This window comes from Sinohyriopsis cumingii, chromosome 9 (genome assembly GCF_028554795.1).
Source record: "Sinohyriopsis cumingii isolate HCF-2022 chromosome 9, ASM2855479v2, whole genome shotgun sequence".
Lineage (NCBI taxonomy): Eukaryota > Metazoa > Mollusca > Bivalvia > Unionida > Unionidae > Sinohyriopsis > Sinohyriopsis cumingii.
Genome location: NC_142969.1, coordinates 111,064,023 through 111,090,666, shown reverse-complemented (window position 1 = coordinate 111,090,666; position 26,644 = coordinate 111,064,023). Strand labels below are relative to the sequence as shown.

The 26,644-nt window shown below is 37.1% G+C and overlaps 1 long non-coding RNA gene across 1 annotated transcript; it reads left to right on the top strand.

The window, feature by feature from the left end:
* Positions 1–7,704: 7,704 nt before the first annotated feature.
* On the top strand, positions 7,705–25,820 carry LOC149792471 (uncharacterized). The gene is made up of 3 exons (XR_016423573.1): positions 7,705–7,767; positions 9,592–13,543; positions 19,090–25,820. It is a non-coding gene; the product is annotated as an uncharacterized LOC149792471 (long non-coding RNA).
* The last annotated feature ends 824 nt before the right edge of the window (positions 25,821–26,644 follow it).

Genomic DNA, 26,644 nt, shown 5'->3' with positions numbered 1-26,644 from the left:
TAGATTTATGATTTCCATCGCGGATGCGAGTTTGTTTAGTTTTTCTATGGTTGTGATAATTTTATCGCGAGAACTGCTTGTAGAAACGCTAGCGTTTCCAGTTCCCGAACTGCTTGCAGTTCCACTTGTTAAATCAGAAATATAATCTTGAAAATATACTCGCAACAATTGTAGCTGTTGTTGATGTTCGGTCTTGATCGGAATAAAAAATTTAGATTCTATATCATCAAATTTGTAAATATCTGCAATGTTGGTTCCATCATCACGTGGAACCTCGACTCTCCAAAAATTAAATATATCATTTGGTGACCTAAGATTTCCTTTTCTTTTCTTTTCTTTTGTTAGTAATCTATTTGCAAGGGAAAAATAATTGCTGTACGCGAGGTCGTGTATTTCTTCCTTGGTGGTCTCAAAATCCGATTTCACAGGTGGGGGTGGACTCGGGGGGACCTCGGGTCGTTCTCGTGGCCATCCTAATACGGACCTGATTGAGCTTTTATAAATATCCACGGCGTATCCCGGTGTTGAGATTTCAATGACCGCAGACAGCGTTGGTTCGTGCGCGGTCACAGATATTTTGGCTTCCTTGCCGGTGATTCGTTTTATTTGGCGTTGTATCTCATTGTTGATTTCTTCGATCTGATAACTCCCAGTGGGTAGCGTAATTGTATCCCAGTCGAATTCGTCAGAGTCGGCTTTGCTTTTCCACGAAAACACAAACGAATTATTTGGCTGCTGACCACCAAATAATGCCGCTCTGACATTAGGCCAGCTGTGATACACACTGAGCTTTGCTAATGCGATTTCACTCACTGGAATTGGAGTTCGAAAATTAATACCGAATTCTGGTGTCGTCGAGGACACTGAGATCATTGTGGTCCTTACCGGTGTTGTGTTTGTGACTATTTGTTGAAGCAGTTCCGTTGACATTATTTATTTGTTTAGTTTTCAAATAGTCATTGTACGCATCTGACATTAGTTTGAATTCAGAATCTGATATCGACGTAGCGTCGCTACTTTGCACGTCTAACGATGATGATATCAGCGATGATAATTTCTGATATGCGGTCGTGGCTGTATTTAATTTTGTCGTGTAATCGTGTAATTTTGTGTTAGCACACGAGGATATTTTTTTTGCTATGATGCCGAAAACTCCTGCCGTGGTTGTGGTCGCACAAACAGAGATCGTGGCGGCGACTGCTGCAGTTACCGGAGTGACCGCTGATAGTATTACTCCCGCGGATGCAACAACGGCGGATACTGAATAAACCATAACGTCTAACACTGTTATGCGTCTGCGGTATTTTTTTACTTTTTGACTGGTTACTTCGATGACAGTTTTTAACTCAGATTGCCACTCACGGACTTGATTGTATCGATATTGTTGAGCATCTGGAAATCCTTCGGATTTCAACGTTGACATTTATTTAAAAATCGCTGCCGATTTTCAATTACGCGGTAACCAATTGAGGCGTTGCAGCGACGAATTCCAAACAAAACCAGTAAGATGTTGCTGTTAAACTATCGTCCTCGGCTTCAAGCATAAATGTTTCCTCGGTTCCGCTGTTTAGTATTACAGTGCAAACCCCCGAATACTTATCGGTGGAATGTCTCCAAGGATATGTTGTGAAGATTTCAAATTTAGCGGCTGAAAACACAGACAACCTGTAAACACCGGTGGCTGTTGCTGTATATTTGATAGTGTTATTTTGTCGTGACCATGTTGCGAATCCCGATGATACCGTGAATACGATGTTGGTGATATGCCCGGGAGTAACTCCAGTGGGAACTTTAATCAAACTGGTTTTGTTAACGATATCAGGAATACCCGATACGATATCGTGCTGTGTTTGTTTGATCGTGTTAATGTCGGTCTTGATATCAGTGAGGTTTACACCGACGACTGGAGGAGTCCCAAAGAACTTATCCACGGCCTCATCAGTTTTTGCGAAGTTTCTTCGAAGTCTTGTAAACGCGCCCACGTGAACATCATACTCTGCACGCAGCGTATTTAGTTTACCGTTGACGATGTCCACGTATTGTTTGTTTGACGCATCCTGGTCGGATTCGGGATTCGCTAACGCGGTTATTTTGTTGCCACTCATGCTGAGTTCGCCGGTCATTACGTCGCCGGATTTTGTTACTTTGTCGCTGACTAGGCCAACAACGAGTTTGTACTGCGCGTCGACGTATTGTTTATTTGCGGCATCTTCGAGACCTTCCGGATTTTTTAAAACGGTTATTTTGTTGCCGTTCATGCTGAGTTCGCCGGTCATTACGTCGCCGTCTTTTTTCACGCACTTGTCAACACCTTTATCAATACTGTCTTTGATGCTTGCGATTGATATATTCGAGTCCTTGATCCGGCCGCCATCACTAAATGCAACGAAGTTATCCTTGGTAGCTCCAAGAACTCTGCGAATTATATCATTCCACTTGATGTTGCTAGTTTTTAGTTTTCCTTGCTTGTCTTGGAAAATAGCAACTTCATCTGGGTCAACTCCAGCTATATTCAAAAGATTATCGACTTCATCTCGGGTCGCATATTTTGAGAGATCAGCATCTGTGCTTGGTTTACCTCCTCGTGTGAAAGGTCTTCCGTAAATATCCACCATTATTCTTATTGCTGTTTTTCAAATGCGAGCATGAAAATGCCTAGCATTGGAAACGCTAGCGTTTCTCGATGCGGTATATTCATGCACTACTCGATGCGGAGACGTTGCTGGATTTCTTGAGATTGCATCAAGAACATTTAAAACCTCATTTCCGCAAATGGGCGGATCAACTAATGTTTGTGTTGGTAGCGTCGACTGCCACACTGGAACATTATAAAATCTGCTGTTGAGAGTGCGAGGCACTCCGCGGACATACCTGAGAAACTCAACTGGCGGTGCTAAACCGTACGAATCGAAATAAATAATTCCACGTGGATCGATCGCGTAAGCAACCCAGTGAGTTCCAGGACCGTCTTTGTTGTCGAGATTGATAATGCCAGTTTCTGGATTATTCGGCCGCGTCGGTAATTGATCTCGCATGAATACACCTCTGAAATGTTTTATACGCAATTTTTTTAACAGCATCGAGTAAATCAAAATTAGAAGCTGGAAGCTTCAACATCGGGGACACTTTGTGTTTCAGTGTTAGAAATTTTTTGGATACCATGATGCGGGAGTTCCTGGTAGTCTTAGACCGCGTCCCTTTTTTTTGTATCCATTTCCGGTTGCCTTTTTAAGTGCCATTCCAGCTGCGGTTCCAACTGCACCAAGTGCTGCTGCCTTTGCTACGGCTGGTGCTGCCGCGGCAATCAACGCCGGTATTGCTGCGAGAAGAGGAAATATTCCACCGGTTTTAGTCATGTCCTTGATAGCTGCAGCAGAGAAATTAAGTCGGACACCGGTTTTTGCTGTTAGTGCCTTATTAAAATGTTTAATCTGAGTATTAGTCAACGACAATTTGTTTGGACCGCCAGTAATCTGATCTCGTTTTAGTGTTATTGATGTCCCGCATGTGCTTGCGTTCTTCGATTGCAATTTCTTTGTCTGACCGGAAGTCAAGGTGACGTTAACGTGACTGTATGACATTATATTTCAGAAACTAATCTAATTGTTATATGTTTTCTACTGGAGCGTCAATAACTCTCATTCGTCCGCCAACACCTTCAAGCAGCATTGCTTTATCGGAGAGTATAACCGCGACAGCTCTAAAACCAGCAGGCGGGCCGAGGGGAAACTCACCTACACGAGCTTTGAAGTGTATATCAACGACAGATTGTCTGGTTAGATCCAAATGTTCCAGCGAAAAGTAATAAATCGGATACAGCGTTGTAAAATCCAGTTGTGATATCTGCAACCCGGTATCAATATTTTGATCACGTCCCATAAATGTCATCAAACGATGATACGCACGCGCGACCTGATTGTTTTCAAAATCTATCACTATATCTTCGGATGGTTCTTGATGTCCGTTTATTCGCAGCGAAACTTCAGAGACAGCAAGTTTGTCAAATATCATATGACTCTGTAGTTGGGAAGTCAACCTCGCATTTTGCTGGAGTGCAACAAAAATATGTCGCGGCGCTGATATTCCCTGTTGTGATGATATATGCCACGTAAACTGCCCGAGACCGGCACCTTGAATGGAATCTGTTGTTGTTGTTAACCACGATATCAGTGATTTACCGCCTGTGTCCATGAAAGAGAGTAACCGTTGCTCTTCAGTGATCGATGGGGACATCACTGGCATCCACAAAGCAAGCTTGAATAATATTACTTTACCACCAGCAACACCGTCTTCTCGCCAGATGGCGTCAACGTCATCACTTTTTCGGTTAAGTACAACTGTATGATTGGCTCCAAAAATAACCCTTCTGACATGTCTGCAAAATCCAAAGATGTGAGACAGTGGAATTGCGCATGAAAATCTCCTGCGGTCACCTGATAACATTAATTTACGCGTAGCAAAACCTAAATTGTAATCTGGACTAGGCCTTAATATTGAAAAATCAGCACCTGGCCTGGCCGCAAATCCAGCCGGTTGTGGGTTTACAGCAGTGCCTTGTGCTGTTTGTACTTGAATAGTAGATCTGTGTTCAGGATGATCAGAATTATCCTTAGCGAACATCATAGTCGGACCAGCTGATCTAGTGTAATCATCTGAGTATCTCGCTAATCCCAGGATTGTTGTAGCAACGTCAACATTATCCTGAATTATTTCAATTTCTCTTCCGTCAATGCTGTATGAAGCACTTTTGAACAGCGCCATGATACCGTTGTTAACAAAACCAACTCGAACATTAGCTCCGTATGCTGTATTAGCGGCAACATCTGTTACAAGTTCACCCGTGACTTCAAGAAATGCTTCAGCGGGCAGGAAATATCTACTTGTATCCTGGACTCGTAATTCAATTCGTCCGCGTTGATTAGGTACTGTTGCCTCATAAGAATAATACTGATAATCGCGCACGGACTCATCTTTTAGTGTTGGTGCATCCATGTCGAACGCTGGATCAGATATAGGTTTAAACATTTTATATAAAATTATCGTCTTCTAAAACGAAATCCGCTTCCTGATATCAGGCTTGTATTTATTTGTTCGGGTGTTTGGGTTACAAGCTCTGCAAGTTTTTGATTGGCAGCCTGATTTATTACTTTACTGACGTCCGCGGGCATAAGTTCAGTACTGGCCAGTTTCACCGGTGGCGGTTTTTTTGATCTACGAGTTAACCGTAACAGTCTATCCTTGATTGACGCGAATGCCTTCCCGGCGAGATCACCAACAGATCCAAGGGCTTTATCCTTGACAACATCAATAGCTTTCATCGACAATTGTTTTGCAATCGGTAACACCTTAGGGGCTATTCTTGAAAACAAACCAGTAACTGTATCACCGAGACCATCTCCGTAGGTTGCTCTGTAGACTGGTAATCGCGAGTTCACTACGCGGACTGGTAACACACTAGCGTGTCTAGGTTGAGAATTGTGCACGATCATTTTATTTAATTATTGTTTCTCTAACTAAATTTGCTAGTCGCTGTAGTAACCATCCGCGAGTTCATCAATGAGCCCCCGGTAGATGCCGATATCCATAATGCCACGCTGAAATAGTCTCTGACAGATATCTGCGGCTTCATTTATAATTTCCGGAGAGTTGTTTCCGGCACGTCTTCCTCCGATGAGAACTTCCAACCGTGATACGTCATTGATGATATTATCAGGACAAATAATGTGACCACCAAGACCACTACCAGTAGCGACTGATGCGTCGTAAGATTCCTCCTCTGGAGATTGCGGCCGAAGTTGTTGCTGTCGCTGTTGTTGTTGTCGCTGTTGTTTTTTTTGCTTCTTAGTTAGTTGCTGCTGCTGCAGTTGTTGCTCTTGTTGCTGTTGTTGCTGAGGTGGAGGAAGTTGATACCCGACGGGTTGTTTTTGTCCTATTTGTTTCATTCGCTCGTTATAACATTTTTTTACTTCTTCATCAAGAATTCTATACTCTAAATCATCATCTCTAGCCTGCGGTTTATCTGTGCGTATTCGATATATCCATTTGATAAGATTATCATCATTTATTTTATCATGAGGGGGGTTTAAAATTCTAGATTTATTAAACATACTAGCTAATATTTTTTTAACTAATTCTTCTGGTTTAGAATTTTTAATATCTTCGACAACACCTTTCTTAAATCTTGCAGCTAATTCTACGTTTTCTCCTACTGGTTTTGGTTTTCCCCCGGCGGCGACGTCAGTACCCTCAAGTATTTCTTCACCGACAGGCGGAGGTTGAGCCGCAGCGATATCAGTTGGAAGATCTCGTAAAATCTTCTTTGTCTGTTTAGTTCTTCTTGCTATTTTTTCAGCCTGCGTCGCAGTTTGTTTTGATACCGGAAGAAGATCTTCTTTGATGACAGTTGTAACTTTCTCAGTAGCTTTGGTAACGGGTTTAAATAATTCCTCCGCGGATTCTGCAAAGCCTTCCCGTGCTTGCTGTCTTAGTTGTAATTTTTGTCTGACACTATCACGGATAGGAAGAAATTTCTGAATTGCTTCGAGACGTTCTCGAGCTAATCTAGTCGTATGTGCTTCTCCAATATTTGCCATTATTTATTTGTCAATGATTTAATTCCGCTAACATAAAAATGTTTTTCCTTGGAAACTCATTTCGTAGAGCAGCAGAGGGGCTGGACCCGACCCATGGATTTTTCAATGACGGACCCCGCGAGCGATGCTAGCATCGCCAGGGAAACTGTTTCAGATTTATTTAAAGTAACCCAAGTTGGGCAGTGCAAACTCAACACGGGTTGTCCCTGGAAACTCTTCGAGGGATCGGGGACATTTTTTTTTGTCCTGTATTCTGAATAGAAGGGTTTATTTCGTCGAAATAAGCCCTCTATCGAGGAATAGTTTCCTGGAGGGGTTTGTCATGAAAATAGTTTCGGTCTGTTCGCCCCCTCTGCTGCTGGTGTAAATCATCAGGACCGACTTTGTTATATAATTATACAGCTGCATTTTTATGCCAAAACTTATTTTTTTAAAGTGCCAATCTCCCTCATCAAAGACCAACTATATATATATATATATATATATATATATATATATATATATATATATATATATATATATATATATATATATATATATATATATATATATATATACTATCAATCAGGTAGTTTGTACCAACATTTTGAAGTTATCAAACTGTGCAGGTTAAGTTGTGGAATAAAGATTTATTTCATTAAATCTAAACTGGAGGTAAGGATTTCTCAAGACTTTTTTAAATCATGGAGTCTTCGGAAACATTTCTTTCTTCAACTACGTTGTTTACCTTGATTACCGTAGCCGCATTTTGTCAAATAACTTGTTTAAATCAGTGTGGCGTGTCTTTAACGTCCGTCATGCTACATGCTCATCGCCCAAGGCATATACACATCCTGTTGCTGACGAGAAAAAAACAATCACAGGGGTATTTCTGGTTGGAGGGTAAATTATCTTTAAAACTTTAATTATAAACTTAAACAGGCACATATTATTCATCTTTTTCATAAAATATTCAGTCACCAAAACGAAATAAAATTGCCATCAAGAAAAGAGGCACATCAAGTTCCCAAATTCTTATCGTTAGTTTGTAAACTATTTATATCAACGTATCATAAATCCCATTATACGCCCCAGGCCCTCAAGAAGTTAGATTTATTTATGTGTTTATTAGCTACTTACGTAATTAAATTACCTAGAAGTACGCAACCACTAAAGAGGACAACAAGTGTCAATCGTAAGTAAGATATTCTTCTTGGACATACTTACAAGTTTACTTAAATTACAACAAACTATTTTCATAAGTGTTGGATTCATATTCGTGAATATATTTATTGCATGTACATTTGTACAAAATGCTTAATGCATGGACTGTACGGTCTCCAGTTACAAAAAGAACAATCTCATCTTGTACATATACAATCTCCTATTAAAAATATAGTCTCCTATTGCAACCGTAGTTTCCTCTCGTAAAAGTACAGTCTCCTATTAAAAAATTTAGTCTCCTATTGCAACCGTACAGTTTCCTATCGTAAATGTACAGTCTCCTATTACAAAATTTAGTCTCCTATTGCAACCGTAAAGTTTTCTATCGTAAATGTACAGTCTCCTATTACAGAATGTAGTCTCCTATTACAAAATGAAGTCTCCTATTGCAACCGTACAGTTTCCTATCGTAAATATAGTCTCCTATTACAACCGTACACTTTCCAATCGTATATGTACAGTCTCCTATTACAAAATGTACAGTCTCCTATTACGAAATGTAGTTTTCTTTTTCAAAACGTACAGTCTCATGTTATAAATGTAAAATTTCCTGTTACAGATTTACAGTCTGCTATTATAAATGCCTGTTATCACAGTAAATGTCATTTGAAATTTAGTGGCAAGTGTAGATATTCCTTTGAAATTTAGTGGCAAGTGTATATATTCCTTTGAAATTTAGGGGCAAGTGTATATATTCCTTTGAAATTTCTGGGGCAAGTGTATATATTCCTTTGAAATTTAGGGGCAAGTGTAGATATTTCTTTGAAATTTAGGGGCAAGTGTATATATTCCTTTGAAATTTAGGGGCAAGTGTAGATATTCCTTTGAAATTTAGGGACAAGTGTAGATATTCCTAACCCAATAACAAATTGCAAACTTGCAGCATGCGCTTAGCCCACGAACAATAGAATTTTTAAAAAGGTCAGCCGAAATTGGATCCACTGACACATTCACAATTTAACCAATATCCGCACACTCAATCCAAGTATTAATGAATGACTCCTGATATTACATAACAAAATAACAAATTCTGGCAAAGTTATAAAACTTGAGAATGAATTAAGGGTATTATTTCACAGAAATCAAAAGAAGCGCTAGCAGAATTTGTAATATCTATTTTTGAACTATAAATGAAAAGGATCACACGGATACATTTCTGTATATAAATGAGGTATTTAGACAAATTAAGATATACAAGAAACAATCAAAACATCACGACATATGGATGTATGTCAAATCAAGACAACCCCAGCAGCAAATAAATAAATGACGTCGCAAGAAAAAACTCTTTTGTTTGATTATCAATCCACTCATACCACTTACATTGACACAACAGTAAACACTTTACTGTTTTCTATGTAAGATATCCAGCTAGGATGTGGTGATTATTATTTTATTACAAGACTGGGCAAATTATTTCTTGAAAAACATTCACACACACACAGACACGCACAGACAATTAATGGAAAAAAAATATTATCAATGCCCTATTCATTCCATATCACAACCATGTAATATCATTAAAATGAAATAATTTTACAACAATAAATTTTGCTTTTAAAGTACAGAGATGATGCAATACAAGTAAAAATATAGACAGACAGTCATTAGATAATGCGCAGCAGAGGCACAACATGCCAAGTATCGTATGGTAGACAAGACATATATTGGAGTTATTTCCCTTGATTTATATTTCCCTTTGTTATACTTTGGTTATGACAAGACTATAGATAATTATTGCATCAAACCAATATCTGCCAATTCACCAACACCATCAACGCGATCTGTATTACAGGTGCTTGTTTGTGTGACAGCTTCGGGAATGGTTGGAAACCTGGTGGGGTGGTCAGCTGTCCCGATTGCTGGGCTTGGATTCGCGAGAATCTGCAACCAGTAACGGGGTTCAACATAACGTCTTTTGTGGACACAACCTCACTGATTGCTGGGAGTCGAAAAAGTAAACCGGTCTCCGCAGCCATATTTCTTTTACAGTTATCTCTTTTAAATCATTTTTATGCAGCAACTTTCCCAGCAGAGTTGTACGTTTCAATTAACATCTTCTTTGCTTGGATTTTGCCATTGTAGCCTACAATTTTATATTTAGCTGTTAGCTATTACCTAGTTGTGTAGGTCAGTGATGTTTAAGCCAATATAATTAATTAGCTTTTTGATGTTAGTGTGTATCGTTGACTCAACTGCCTGTACTTAATTAAGATTCGGTGTAAATGTCCATGTACAATGAGATTATGAAAGACTTGCTGTAAATGGGAAATGTGTGCATACAGTTTCTGTAATGTCCAGCAATGATTGTGAACGAGATGATATAATAAACAGCTTCATTCAAAGAATGCTATTCGCACGTGCGATGACAGATTTAAATTCTGCTTAATAGACAGAGTTAATATATTTTAAATCAATATCTTTTTATTTATGAGCTGAAAACGTTTGAGCATATCATCATTTGACTTTTATTGTTGTGATTTTATTGATATTTCCTTGTTAAATCCAACATCTTCTAAAACTGGATGCAGATTGTTCTGCTAAGAAACAACGTTATTTCAGACCAAATAAACAAGCTGCAAAAATTGATATGACACCATCTGTCAGATGCTACGCGATAATTAACAACATAAGTAGAATTTGAAAGCATTGAGGCAGAACATAAGGTCCGACATGTCATTAAAGATATTACATGTATCATCAATTTTTGCTTTATTGTAAATGACTAAGTATACAAAAGGTAAATAAATTTAAAAAAGGAAACTGAACATGTTTTGGGACTATGTCCCTTATATCGGTCATGATATTCCGTGTAACTCTTTTGATTTCTATGATCCAGGTTAAGAAAAGAAATATTTCAAAAGATTTTCCCCGGCTTTTCTCCGTCGTTATACTGGCTATTTAAAAAGATATTTTACATCTTTAATAGGTATAGCTAAAATAACCTTTAATTCCCTTTATACTGATGTATGATTGATGGGAGCAATATGGCTTATAGAGTAAAGAGCTCACTCTTACTCCAGATGTTCACCTTTCAAAATAGTGCTAGCTCCACTAGATGATTTTCACTTCTGATAACCTTTTTTTTCTTTTACATTTTATATATTTGGTAATTCATTCATTGCACTTTCAGTATCTGGTATTTTCTATTCTGGCAAAATTCATTTTCCCTATTTTAATAGCTGCTACGGATAGTGTACTTTAGCCTATTTCAGGGTGATTATTTTGAGCACAAGGGAGCAGTCATTTCAGTTAGCAGTGTGCTTAAATCATGTACAATTTCCAAAAGTACAATATCCAAAGAAATGTCAGCCACATTACATCAAAAGTAGCATAGAGGCATGCCAACATTCTCTCCACTATACATGTTTTAAACGCAAACAACTTCACCTTACATGCGTCACTCTCTCAAACGTACATAATAACTGGTGAGCACCCCTTGGATAAATACTATATACGCGATAGCCATTCAAAGCAGATTCAAACATTCGAAAATGCAAGTAAGGAAAGAGAAAGAACAGCACAAGACAATGGGTTGCTCATTCAGAATGGTTAATTTAATCATAAAAGAGATATTTTAATAATATTATCTAATCTCTTTACTCTTTGACACTTCATTTTATAAGACACATATTTCTGTAATGAAGACTATTGTCGGCAGTGTGGTGAAAGACGCAAATGAATCAATAGCAAAGCAGCCAGTACACATTTTATTAATTAAGTTCTTTTTCAGTATTTTTAGATTTTCTTTTGTATCAGTTTTGCTCTTGCATATATATGCCTGAAAATGATTTCACTCGACGAAGACATTAAACAAAGTTAGCTGAAATGATAAAACTAACATAAAATATTTCGGTCAAACGTCGTAAACTGTCCAAATGGTCAGTTGGGAGAAACTTAATGATGTCGCTTCTTAATTATCACATTTGAAACTGATTTGGTAGTGTTTTGCAACTATTGCATTTACAAAGGTTTCATGCGTTTTTCATTTGTTTCTCATACATTTTTACAAGTTGTCTCTTTGTTTGTTCTATTTACTATATATGGTCAGCTTCACTTTCCGTAGAAATGGGGCTTTTGTTATCTTTTTCTTGAATAGAAAAAGATTTGTCCATTTTTCAAGAAATCTCCGTAAAATGGATCGGAAAATAGCGACCTTTCTTATGTACTTTTATGAATAATAATTGGCGGAAAATCAGAAAAGAATTAGAAAAACTCTTTGACAACGATAATCATGTAAATGACGACGACGATGCTTATGATATTGACTATGCAGCACCAAACTAGGATCAAATTCAATGCGACGACGTGGTAACTCTTGTCAGTTGATTCGATTATCTAACAAGCAGAGTGACAGAAAACTATTAACGCAGAACTAAATTGGTGGAAATATTAAGACATCTGGTTTACACATAACAATCGGACAATCAAGTATGCCTCAGGTATGTATCGAGACATTGGGGTGAATAAACGATCGGACAATCGAATATGCCTCAGGTATGTATCGAGATATTAAGCGTGAATAAACCATCGGACAATCAAGTATGCCTCAGGTATGTATCGAGATATTAAGGGTGAATAAACGATCGGACAATCAAGTATGCCTCAAGTATGTATCGAGATATTAAGGGTAAATAAACCATCGGACAATCAAGTATGCCTCTGGTATGTATGGAAATATAAGAGGTGAATAAACGATCGGACAATCAAGTATGCCTCAGGTATGTATCGAGATATTAGGGGTGAATAAACGATCGGACAATCAAGTATGACTCGGGTATGTATCGAGACATTAGAGGTGAATAAACATCACATCCAGAGGAAGATACTGTAATGTAGCTGATGTAAAAATATGAAACACAAAACCTTTTACATATAACTCGAACATCACGAAAATGGACAGAACATTTGAAAAAAGAAATTACAAATGAAACAGATGGTCATGAAATGAAATAAGTTACAAAATGAAGTAGACAAATTTAAACTTATGAGGTTAGATTAAACTTCAAAATATAAACAAGAAACACCTGAAAATATTCGCATGGTAAAGAATTGATCAATATTAAACTACGTCTCAGGGCAAGACTAAAATTAATAATTCCACTAGCTACTACAGCTACAGCTGGTGCTGTCCGAAAATTAATAGTTCCAATAGCTACTACAGCTACAGGTGGTGCTCTCCGAAAATTAATAGTTCCAATAGCTACTACAGCTACAGGTGGTGCTGTCCTAAAATTAATAATTCCACTAGCTACTACAGCTACAGCTGGTGCTCTCCGAAAATTAATAGTTCCAATAGCTACTACAGCTACAGGTGGTGCTGTCCTAAAATTAATAATTCCAATAGCTACTACAGCTACAGCTGGTGCTCTCCGAAAATTAATAGTTCCAATAGCTACTACAGCTACAGGTGGTGCTGTCCTAAAATTAGTAGTTTTAAAAGCTACTACAGCGACAACTGGTGCTGTCCTAAAATTAATAGTTCCAATAGCGTTCTAAACATTCATACAATATATTCTCTATTTTGCATCCGTCTGAGTAAACGCCAGACCATAAAAGAACGGATTACATAACTTCACGCCCGGTCCTAGGACAAGGCGAACGAGGCAACTGATTTGGGCCCGGAGCTGTCTGGCCATGCAATGTTTTGCTTGGGGTCTCGCGCTCATCGCTTGCTGCCTTGGGCCCCGCATGCTGCCTTGGGTTCCACACATCCTAGGGCCAGGCCTGCATAACCTTCGTACCCAGTAAGGACTTTATCTAAGTCTTATCACGTTTTTGATGTGTACCTATGTGTTGTTTAAATGTTATGTTTTTCGATTTGTGTTGATATTTCTTATGGATTTTTGTTTTGAATACAATTTCGCACCGTATAAATCCCTCATGTTCTAATGCGCTATTTTATTAGTATTTGATACAATGTAGGTACTCTTTATTTTTGAAAAATTGAAATTAAATTTTGGTATTCCTTCTTACTGCTGTAGCAGCAGAGAGGGTGAACAGACCACTGTAAGGAACGGTCAGTCTTTTTTTTTACCAAAAACAATATGTGACCTTCATATAGGTCATACATCTACTACATCGGGATTGACTAAACAAAATTGTAGTCGAACCCTCTCTACTGCTATTGAAAATCTTCATTTGTTTTATGCTTCAAGTAATACTCTATCTCTGTTGGTGGTTTTTCTATTTTGGGGTTTATTTTTTTCTATTTTTATAATATATCATTAAACTTCTATATCGAAATTTGCACAAATCTGATATAATCCTCTAACGCCGTTGTTACATCCAACACACCGTCGTGGACCAGCAGATGGATTTTTTGATATAATGTAATTATGTTTCTTGCAATATTCTCCACGGCATCTTTTATTACATATATTGGTAGTCCCCTGAAGCAACCATGAACAATTGTGCATTATATTAATGATATCTGTTTAATTAAATTTACACCCTCTCTGCTGCTATTCATCCAAATATGTTATCAAGTCCAATACGATATCTTGTTCTAGGATCGTGCAAATTTATTGTTATAAATCCATGCGGAGTAGCTTGTGCTCGTGAAAAGAAGTTTTTAAATTTAATTATATCCATGTCACCGCTGCACCAAGTTAGATGAATATTTCTCATCGTGTGTGTATCAACTCCATTAAACACAACTAAAATATTACAGTTATCTCCGATCACTTTTGGTATTTGTGTGTATCGTTGAGTAACATAAATGACATCAGTGTTTTTATGTCTACCTCGAGAAAAATCCTAGCTGGGTTTGTTTGTTTATCAAGCATAACATCGTCATAAACAACCAAATTATTAATAAATCCGTCTATGGAATCTACTGATGGTGCTTCATCAATATCGGTTATAAACTTGATAACATCGTCGTCCAGTAATCGCGCGTTTTCATTAAAATCCTTGAGCACATCATAACATCGTTGATCATCAACTGACGGGGCTACCAAATACAATTTATCCCATTTTAACCATCTCATTATAAGATTAAGTAATAACTGTGTCTTTCCAGTTCCAGATGGTCCTATTATTATCATTCTAATTGAATTCGGTAACGCAGGATGGTGTTTGACAGGTTCTCGTTTTCTTGTCGCTGAGAAATCAATTATATCCATGCTATATAAAATATCTATGGATTTATATTGTGTGAAGTGCAGGACGCGTACAGCGACGGATACATTAACAACTATTACCACAAAAAATAACAAATCAGCGGTTACGGGTAAGTGTACGCGGTGTGGTACGAAGAAATTCAAATTTATCTCTATTGACAAGTCAGTGCAGTCAGGTGAAAAACTAAAACCAAAGTCAAAACCAAAATCAAGGTCAAAGCCAAAGTCAAGTGAAAAAAAAGCAACGGGGAGGTGATATTGCAGCAAGATTAACAAAGTTACCGGGAACTCCGTGGGCCAAATACCCAGGAGAAAAACATCTACCAGGATATAATTATTGCGGTCCTGGTACTCGACTCGATATCAGGCTTGATAATCAGGATCAACCAAAACCAGGCGAGGAACCAATAAACGCTATTGATAAAGCATGCCATGCTCATGATGTTGCGTATAAAAGCAATGACCTACAACATAGGCATATTGCAGATGTGAAATTAATTCATGCGCTAGATTCTATAAAAAATAAAAATATCAAAGAAAAATTAGCTAATTGGTTAGTAAGATCCGCGATGAAAGGTAAATTAGCGCTAGGAGCTGGTAATATATAAAATGGAATCGATTTATTATTCCCCAATTGGATACTGGAAAGGTGAAGCAGCAATTAGTAAACTTGCTGATGCAGCAGCGGTTAAACATTCTACTGCTAAAGCGTGGTTATCCAAACAGGTAATATGGCAAATTTACCCACCACCACCTAAGCAAATTCACTTTGCACATTTCGATGTTAGTGTTCCTAATGAAGTTCATCAAGCTGATATTCTGTTTTTACCACATGATACTGTACGTTGACAAACGTACAAGTACGCGTTAACTGTCATTGACGTTGCAAGTAGATATAAAGATGCAGAACCGCTATCAACGAAAACAGCATCTTAAACGAATTTATCAACGAGGTGGTCTACGATGGCCACAGCTGCTACAGGTTGATCCTGGCAAAGAATTTCTCGGTCCAGTATCATCGTTGATGAAACAACATAATACCAAAATACGACGAGGACATACTGCAATTCATCGTGATCAGGCAATTGTTGAACGATTTAATCGAACACTCGCTGAGCGGTTATTTGGATATCAATACGCGAAGGAATTTATTCAGGATACGAGATCTCGCGAATGGGTTGCAAGATTACCAAGTGTGATAGCAGCGTTAAATAATGAGATCACTCGAACAACCAACATGAAACCTATTAATGCAATTACAAAAAAAATATACCTACACAACAACGTGATCTTTCAGCACAGCCATTATTAGGTAATGTCACTGTGAACAACAAGTCGATTGTACTTTTCTGAGGCATATCATGCTCAGCTTGACATGTTTTCGTGGAATTACAGAAGTATGCATGTCTGACTTCTGTGTCTCTCGTGTGATATGCGTTGTTCACTGTTCGAGACTCTACAATTCTGAAAGACTTGCTGTTCCCCGTTCGAGTCTTTGCGTACATGATCGTGACAAACCGGGCATATTTAAAAGCAAATCGTACATATAGGGTTTCCCTTATTAAATCCGTAACAATTTCACTTCCGTCCATCTTGGCCGCCATTACTGACATTAGACAGAATGTGCAGTCTTCTTCTATACCGTATGACTCTTTTGACCTTGATGCTGCTCGGAAGAAAGAAATAAAAACTTTCTTAGAGTCTTTGGACTTGTAGAGATTCAAATTTTCTCTGAAAGAGAACAAAACACGACTTCGAACAGCCAACATTTTCTAATACTCAAATTCAAATGGCAGGAGCAGGGACGACAACGGTGTCATTGAACTGGGTGTATAGTTGTAATTTTTCATCGCCTGTAATTTTGTTTCCGCTTAACCTCTAAAGAATCTTTTTCATCTGGATCTGCATTCAGTATACTCTCTGAGCACGTTGCCAACCTTGAATTATACTCTACGTGTCGTGTTAGATCGAATACTTTTTCGCAGAGAAAGAATATACCTTTGATAATCTTAACTCCACTTATGCATATAGTGACAAAATCAATATGTATTGGTCTAAAAAAGCGTGACTTTAGTTACTTGTGCCCGAATCGTTAGTGCAGCGCGATAAACGTTAGCGCAGTGCGATAATCGCTAGTGGGGTGCGATAATCGTTAGAGGAGTGCGATAATCGCTAGTGGGGTGCAATAATCCTTAGTGGGATGCGATAATCGTTAGTGGAGTACGAGTGGCCGAGTGGTCTAAAGCGCTGTCCGTCACGGATCACTGCCATCTCACCTATGTCTGCGTGGGTTCGAATCCAAGGCTCGGCAAATGTGGATATGTGAGAAAGCTTGCCGGTAGCTTCTCGTGGGTCGGTGGTTCTTTCCTCCACCATTAATACTGGCCGCCATGTATAGCCTATCTTGTGCTGAAAAATGGCGTTAAACCCTATAACAACAACAAAAGTGGAGGACGATAATCGTTAAATGCTATTCAATAACCAGCCACACGTGGTCAACAGATATCGATGTTGCCTAAGGATGTGCTACCTTTAGCTGTTTCTATGCCGAATTAAACAGAAAACTACCTCGTACATATCGCGTCCATATAGAGTCTTTGCAATACACTGTTTGCACCACTAGGACTGAACATATGTTTCTCCTCCTAATGTAAATATATCTGAATGGCGATTGCTGACGTTCTGACATACAGTTTACAAATTCCGTTCGCCAAATTTGAACACTTTGAAAAAATCTGCTACAAGATTCCACAAATAAGGATAGCCAATCAAATATTATTAAATGTGGCCCCTGATGTTACAGTATTGCGCACGAGAGCACGTTTAATGGTGTTACATCATTGCATTCGTGAACACTCATTTCTCTCAAGGCGGCAATAATTTCAAACCATTACGCGAGTGCAGTTACAAAACAAATCTTGTGACACCAGTCCTATATTTTTTTTATTGGGTTGTATTTTAATAGGTATACTGAAATTTTCTCTTAAATCCCATGATTTGTTTCTTAAACATCAAATGATTCTAAGCAAACTTTCTGAGAATCTAATAGTTCACGACAATATGTTTCCAGACAGTTGTGTGACTATTGAGCCTGGACAAGTGCCTTTTGTCCACCACATTAATTACTAACGACTTGAAGCATTATATTTTATAAAAAGATTTTTAAACTCAGCAGTGCTAAAAAATGAGCTTGAAAAAATCTTTGAAAATGTGATTTTGAAACACAGATAATCTGGCTTTATAAGATATGGGTCATGTTGATCTATGGAATATATATTGGCCTGTTGCGGTTACCTGACCTGAAAGTTTACCCTAACACTTTTGTATGCATCATTGCAATTTTTTTTCCCCGGAAAGAAAGTTCTGAAACGTTCCTTCGTGATGGAATCACAAAATATATCATACTGCTAAGTATTCATGTCCTCTTGAATTATTTGAAATGCTTGTGATGAATTAAAAAAAAGGCTGATTAATCAAATTATGACATTTTGTGGCCAACCAGTTAACATGCATATCAGGGTCTGTGTCATAGATTTTTACGGTATTCCATGAGAGTTTTGTATTCGCTCGCATTTTATTAAATCCCGATTGATTTTGTTTAGCAATGCAGTTGTGTTAAATAGTGCAAGGACGGCTGATTCTGAAAAATACTCAACGCATATTTTAGTAAGTTTTTTTTTTCGAATGTGTTGTCGTTAATTCAAACACGTCTGTCTAGTTTAGAACAGCGACAACATCATTTAAAAACCATCGTCATAATTGAGTTTAAATATTTGAAAAATATTCTTTCAGGAATTTTGTAGTAATCTTTCACTAGAATGCATCCTCTTGCCTTTACTTGACCTTATCAGTCGCAGTAACCTGTTATTTTATGCAGCGCTCAAACTTAGCAAAAGACAACAGCATGATGGGGATGTCCACCCTCTTGCCAAATAAATGTTTATTTTTATCTTGCCGCCTATGAAATCTAAGACGTATGCGAGCTGAAAGAAAATTAATATTTTACACACCAAATTTGTAATGTGTGTGCACGTGCGTGCCTAAGTGTGTGCTTGTTCGTGTGTGTGTGTGTGTGTGTGTGTGTGTGTGTGTGCCAGGATATTTCTGCATTGATTTACTAATCATATTCTATATTTTTACGAACTTAAATTTCTCTCTTTTTAACAAAGGCATGTACGATGTCTTGGATATCAGCTTTAAAAATAAAGACGGGAAAAGATGTTTGAGAGAAAAATGAAAAATATAATGCAACTCAGGTCATCCTACCCCACCTATGACTTGTTTCTATCAGACCAGTACCTGACGATTTCCTGCGTTGTATCAACGTAACACGCATATCAACAGTGAAACCCATCACAATGCAACAATATGCACGAAATGTCGCATCGATTCGAAGAATTCACAGCATTTTACATAAATAGGTTCAAAGAAAGAAGAGCAAAACAAGAAAGTTGATAACAGAGGTATAATGACTTGTATAGTCACATAATGAATTATAGTCATCTAACGACTTGTATAGTCACATACTGACTTGTATAGTCACCTAACGACTTGTATAGTCACATAATGAATTGTATGGTCACGCAATGACTTGTATAGTCACCTAACGACTTGTATAGTCACATAATGACTTGTATATTCAGCTAACGACTTGTATAGTCACATACTGACTTGTGTAGTCACCTAACGACTTGTATAGTCACATAATGACTAGTTTAGATACATAATGACTTTTATAATCACATAATGAATTGTATGGTCACCTAACGACTTGAATAGTCACACAATGACTTGTATAGTCATCTAACGACTTGTAGAGTCACACAGTGACTTGTATAGTCACCTTACGACTTGTATAGTCACATAATGACTTGTATAGTCACCTAACGACGTGTATATTCACATAAGGACTTGTATAGTCACCAAACGACGTATAGTCACATAATGAATTGTACAGTCATCTAACGACTTGTATAGTCACATAATGACTTGTATATTCACATAAGAACGTTTATAGTCACATAAGGACTTGTATAGTCACGTAAGGACTTGTATGGTCACATAAGCACGTATTTAAGACAGAATACTAGTTAAGAAAGTCAGTTTTACGTCTTAGACATTTGGTGGAGAGTGTTCATAGTATTACACTTTTTGCTACGAGAATACCAGAAGGCTTACACACGCTTATGGTGTTTATACGCTTAGTTTCGCGTTTGCAGTTATTAACCAGATTGTATGAGTATGTTGAATTAATATAAGCAATGTTTTCAAATGAATTCGGATAAATAATATTTGGCTGTATTTTTATTTTGTTGAAGAACAAACAAATATGTAGCAATTCGCTCATTTAAACCTGTGGTCTTCTTAGTCATCAATCATTTTTTCACGTTTATTTGTCTAACAGTAAAATTATTGTTTTATGTCCAATATAAGACAAGCCTCAAATATCCTTTCTAACAGAATTACCAGCAAGTTATCCAAGCCCAGAATCGACTCCATACTTAAAGCCGTATTACTAGAACCTACAGAAGGAGTATGTCGATAGCTTTGAAGTTCCTCGAGCATGTATAAAAACAAAATCATGAAGAAATCCGATATTTTGCGATAACTGAATTACGACGATTTGCTTTTTCTCATGCTGAAAATGCAACTTTTCAATAACCCACGTCCATATCAGCATTTGTATGCGGTCTCAAATGGCGATATTATCTACTATGGTTATGTAAAGAAAGAACTCTGCTCCGGATGAAGATGTTAATCTTCTCTGCTTCTTCATTCATGTTCACTGGATTTTATTATTACAAACTTTCCAAAGTCATCTTTGCTATTATCGTCGTAGTCGTCTCACAATTACTTTTTATTTTCACCTTTGTCGTCATGGCAATTGTCGTCATTATCGTCCCTTTTATTAGTGCTGCCATCATCTCGACAACAACAGAATCAGTAAATTGTATACATCGTTGTCGTCGTCATAATTGTCGTCATTATTGTCAGCATTACTTTAAAAAGCAGGTCTAGGGATATTTATTTTATAGTATGTTCAGTAGATATTTTTGCATCATGTCGAATATATACATGTTGTTGATTTATTTTTGTAGAATTTGCTCACTGACCATTATGTTTCTATTTTTAATGAATATAGATAGTTTCAAATTTATGCATTAGTTTGTATAAAATATAAGTAATATTTATTAATTGAAATACAGCCATGAACACTTTACTTTTTTAATTAAAGAGCAGTCTACTCATCCTGTTGGTCCAAAAACAATAAAGTATTTTCTTTAAAATTCAATCGGCAAGATTTTTTTCTTGAAATTTCCCCTTTCAACACAACGCAAACAGACAATGGAATACAAGGAATACGCGTACTCTGGCTAGTGGGAACTATCTGTAGCATTATATATGTACGACTAATTTGCTCTTGGTTTGGCTAGACTTATTCTTGTTTTCTATATTTGTTCAAACAAATCTCTATCAAATACGTATGTGCAGATGTCACCACTTTGACCGTTTTGCACTGTACATGAGGGACGATATCTTGCATGGAGAGCAAATGAACCGCTACCAGACATTGTATACTCACGTGTTTGTTTTCAAATGACCTATATCTTTTATTTCTGGCATGTAAAGTGCACAACTGTTAACTGGACTCGACTATAAGAATGCCTTCTTTATATCTCTACGATGTCAAATGACCCAACTGAGTTATATCATTAGGAGGTTGTAGGCCTAGTTGTATCCTTACTGAGTTATATCATTAGGAGGTTGTAGGCCTAGTTGTATCCTTACTGAGTTATATCATTAGGAGGTCGTAGGCCTAGTTGTATCCTTACAGAGTTTTATCATTAAGAGGTTGTATGCCTAGTTGTATCCTTACTGAGTTATATCATTAGGAGGTTGTTGGCCTAGTTGTATCCTTACTGAGTTATATCATTAGGCGGTTGTAGGCTTAGTTGTATCCTTACTGAGTTTTATCATTAGGAGGTTGTAGGTCAAGTTGTATCCTTACTGGGTTTTATCATTAGGAGGTTGTAGGCCTGGTTGTATCCTTACTGAGTTGTATCATTAGGAGGTTGATGGCCTAGTTGTATCCTTACTGAGTTATATCATTAGGAGGTTGTAGGCCTAGTTGTATCATTACTGAGTTATAACATTAGGCGGTTGTAGGCTTTGTTGTATCCTTACTGAGTTTTATCATTAGGAGGTTGTATGCCTAGTTGTATCCTTGCTGAGTTATATCATTAAGAGGTTGTAGGCCTAGTTGTATCCTTTTTATATTTTAAATATTTATTCGGACCTAGGTGGCCAAATGGTCTAAGGCGTTTCACATATTATCTCAGTCAACGCTGAGTTTGATTTTCTGCAGCTTCCTGTGGGTAAATGTTTCTTCCCGGAATCTTGCTAGGTTTTTTCTCCACCAAATACACTGTCAGTCATATATAGCATATCATGTGCGGGAAAATAGCGTTACACCCACAAAGTCACAAAACGTAAAGTAATTGTAGTTTGTCATCAATACCAGCAACGTGTATCGTGGTACAAAAATTTAGTTGCCGTATCACACAGCAACCATATTTCTGGGCCTTAAACCATGAAAGCTGGAAAAGAAGATTAAGGGTTTGTAACTGTAATTCGAATGTAATTTGACTTTGATTCTCTTGATGTGATCTATCTTTAATCGGTCTTCAAAAACATGTTGTGCAAGACTATTTTCGTCCTTTTCTAAATAGCTACCGTTAACATCGAAGTTATTTCACAGGAGCTTAAACCTGTCCATTTTCCTGAATGAAAAATCAAAGACGTGATAACAATCTTCAAAGTTGAAGATCGGAAGGAAAAAGTAAAGGACCAGTTGTTTACTCGAGTAAAGAAATATTTGAGTTTTTCAAACCTATCTGCAAAAATACAGCATAGAAAAAAAAAGCAAAAAAGAAAAGAACCACCCTCACAAACAAAACAAGCAACACAAAACATGAAGCATATTTTAGTTGTCGGCTTTTCTATTGAAATTTTACATGTGATAGTTGCGGTAAGTCTTGTTAGATCCGTCTATGAATTTTGTTAAAAGCCAACTTTAAAACCTAAAATGAAAATATCAAGACAATTCTAAATCCCAATGTGGACATGTGAGAAAGCTTGCCAGTAGCTTCTCGTGGGTCGGTGGTTCTTTCCGGGGTTTTCCGGGTTCTTCCTCCACCATTAATACTGGTCGCCATGTATAGCCTATCGTGCTGAAAAATGGCGTTAAACCCCACATCAACAACAACAACAACAACAGCAATTCTAAATCAAACTGGCCGAGTGTATTTGTCGGAGATATGTGTGTATATTGCGCAGAGAGAGAGAGAGAGAGAGAGAGAGAGAGAGAGGTCGAATTGAGGTCACAGAACTGAACCAGGTCACGACTAAGACTACAGAGTTCACCAAAATATCCAAAGGTGCATACCGTTTACAATAACCCTAGCGATTATAAACTCACTCTTTTCTGATATATAACCCTTAGGCTTACCTCATACGAAAATCGTGTATACTTTTTATATAAAAAAAAAGAATTTACAGAAAAATCTAACCAAAGATTCCTCTTAATCAGAAATGTGGAAATAGATAACCGGAACGAGTATCATCGCTTACAGCCTTGCATATTTGTTCACGCGCTGTCTGACTTTGTAAACGATTGCAAGCAGCAAACTGAATCAAGTTTTTTGTAAATACGTGTTTTTAATATTGCAGCCTTAATCACGGTTTATCTCAATCATGCGGTGGAATCTATTTATCAGTATATGGGACGTTCAAATGGTAGCCTAATGATTATTAACTTTAGAAAGGAAACAAATTCCATTTTTATGTTATGTGTTTGTTATCGTCAGCAGCCATCCTTAACCATAAGGATTCTAGTACCACGCCTTTATCATAATGGATTAGCTGTTATATTTATCAAAATCATTAATACTATAGATGTCATGCAAACACTGAATGGCTGCAACTTTTCGAGAGAAACAATGTGTATATATTTTTTATTGCATTAGGAAAATTCGATATACAGGTATGAATGATAGTCTTGTTATGTTCTTTTAAAACATTATATATAAATATTATATATATATATATATATATATATATATATATATATATATATATATATATATATATATATATATATATATATATATATATATTTCTCTCTCTCTTTTCTGCGCACACACACTCAAAAGTGTACTCTGCGTACAACTGTTCAGCAAAGAATGATCTCTTTTCATACGTGGTAATATTGAATGATTTCATACTCTGAACTGCATACACTTAGAAAAATGTTACTGTATCCCGAACCAGCTTTAACAAAGTAATTTTGACATGACCATGCCCTAGGTGCACACTTATTGTGATTTATTGACTAAAAGGGAGATTACAAACGTTCACGACTGCTCTGGTGGCATAGTGGTTAGAACATCTACCTCGGCTGCCGAAGGTCGCGGGTTTGAACTTCGTTCGAGTCATATCAAAGACTTATAAAATAATGGTCCTAACAGCTGCCTCGCTAGGCGCTCAGCATTAAGAGGTTATAGTTTGGACTGCTCATCCTGATGTCAGGATAATGTGACTGGGTGGGACATGATGCTACATGTCTGCGGCATTATGCCCCAGTGCTAGATATCACTATAAACTGCCACACTGCAGACATCGTAGAGATATGACTAAAAAATTGTTATTGCTACGTTAAAAATACACACACACACACACACACACACACACACACAGACATTCACTGTTTATGTTTTTTATTTGTTGTTGTTGTTATTTTGAGGGTTTTCTTTGGGGGTCGCTGTTTAACATATTTATCAAAAAGAAAAAGTATGTCTGAGAATCACCAACTATGATGGCCCTTGTGTTCTCAATGATAATTTGTGTTGGTTGCGCAACACATTTTGTCATTTAAAAGCTGCTCAAAGAAATGTTTATTTAGAAATACTAACAGCTGTGCATGTATTATTTATTTCAATTGCAGCTTTATCTAGTGTGATATTTAATATATCTGTCTTACGGTTTGATTCTGAAGCACAGAATTTGCAAATAGTTGCATCTGTATACTGAAATTCACTCATTTCTTGATGTGAGACGCCTTTTATGCTTGCATGAATGGCATATTTGATAAAATGGATATCCCTTTATGACACTGTTGTGACAATCTAGTTATCCTTTTTATCGGCCGTGACTTACGCCGGCTGCATTAAATATAAAATGCTCTACACAAAGTTACCGAATTTGTTTATATCAAGTAATTTGTGCAAGTACTCTGCGCATTTCCTAAAAATACAAATCGTTTTCCTATTTCGTAAAGGATAAACTCGATGAATGAGAAGTTGCAACAAAATATAATAAATTATTTAAGTAAAGTTACTCAGCTCGTGGAGTCCAAACATTATCAGTATTTATCTTTCTACATACACATATAAGTTATATATAAAATCAGCCTTAGTATAAGAACTGCCTTTGTCAAGCATAAAATCTAGAGGTAACATTAAGTTTCCACTAAAAATATTTATCAGACTTACTTGTCAACTACAACGACAGGTATAACATCAAAAAACTCCATCTTCTTGTTGCGTATAGCTCTATGTACATATAGTTCATTTTTATATTCTTGAGTTTAAACATATTATACGTATTCGGTCCAATCGACCTTGTTGTTGGTTCTTCAAAACGACGGAAAAAAGAAATTGCAAATTATTTTGCTTCAGTAAAATGCCACGTATAAAAGTACTCCTCGTTAAAACATGTATTTCAGAACAACTATGTTTTCATCGTATGTTATTTCTTGTATTTGTTTTGCCGCTGATATTATTTTTCTGCAAATTACTGACACTGAATGAAATGACAAAAGCTAAATAAAATTTTAATTTGATGTAAATTGTCTGAAATTGTTGTTTATTCATTGTTAGATAACGTATGTATCGAAAGCAAGGAATCGAGCAGTGAGGAAATTAACAATGTCAATAAAATATCAATATCTTGATTGTATTGATAATTTGAATCAAGATGGGTATCAAATGAACCTGTCACGCATTTAATTTTATTGCACTGAAAAACAATAAGAAAATTAAATAAATAAATGGAAATTAAAGAAACTAATGACATAATCTCAGTATCCTTTGGCTATTCTCGTTCTTTTCCTTATGCCGCTTTCTTATGCAGCCGCACAACTCGGTTTTTATCATAAATAATAATAAAACCAAACTAAAACTTAAAAATGAAGCAGTCCTTGTCTTATGTGAGATGAAATTGCTTTAAAGTACTCTCTTTTACATCGCATTCCTTCAGTGGTGGGGTTGGAGTGGGGTGGTTACGGAGGCAGACATTTGTATCCTGCAGACGATATTTTCATATGATAATTCTGAGTTTAAGTTCACACTTTAGATGGACGAAGCCAACCTTTGAAATTAGAAGGACTAAGTTTTTTTAGTCCGAATCGTCAACAGATGTAGGCAAGTGTGTACGTGAGTGATTTCAATAAAACGTAGATAGGTGTCATCCATTTCTCTTTCGCATAATCGCACAAACTACCATTTCAGACTGAGAAGTAGTTCTGCAACACAGAATTTACATCAAGTTGCAGTATCCTGATTTTGTACGGAGCTGTCTGTCCTTTAATGGTACATACCAGTTTTGACCAAAACACATTATCCAGCCATGGTCCTATCTATAATTATAAGCATTTGGTGCATCGGC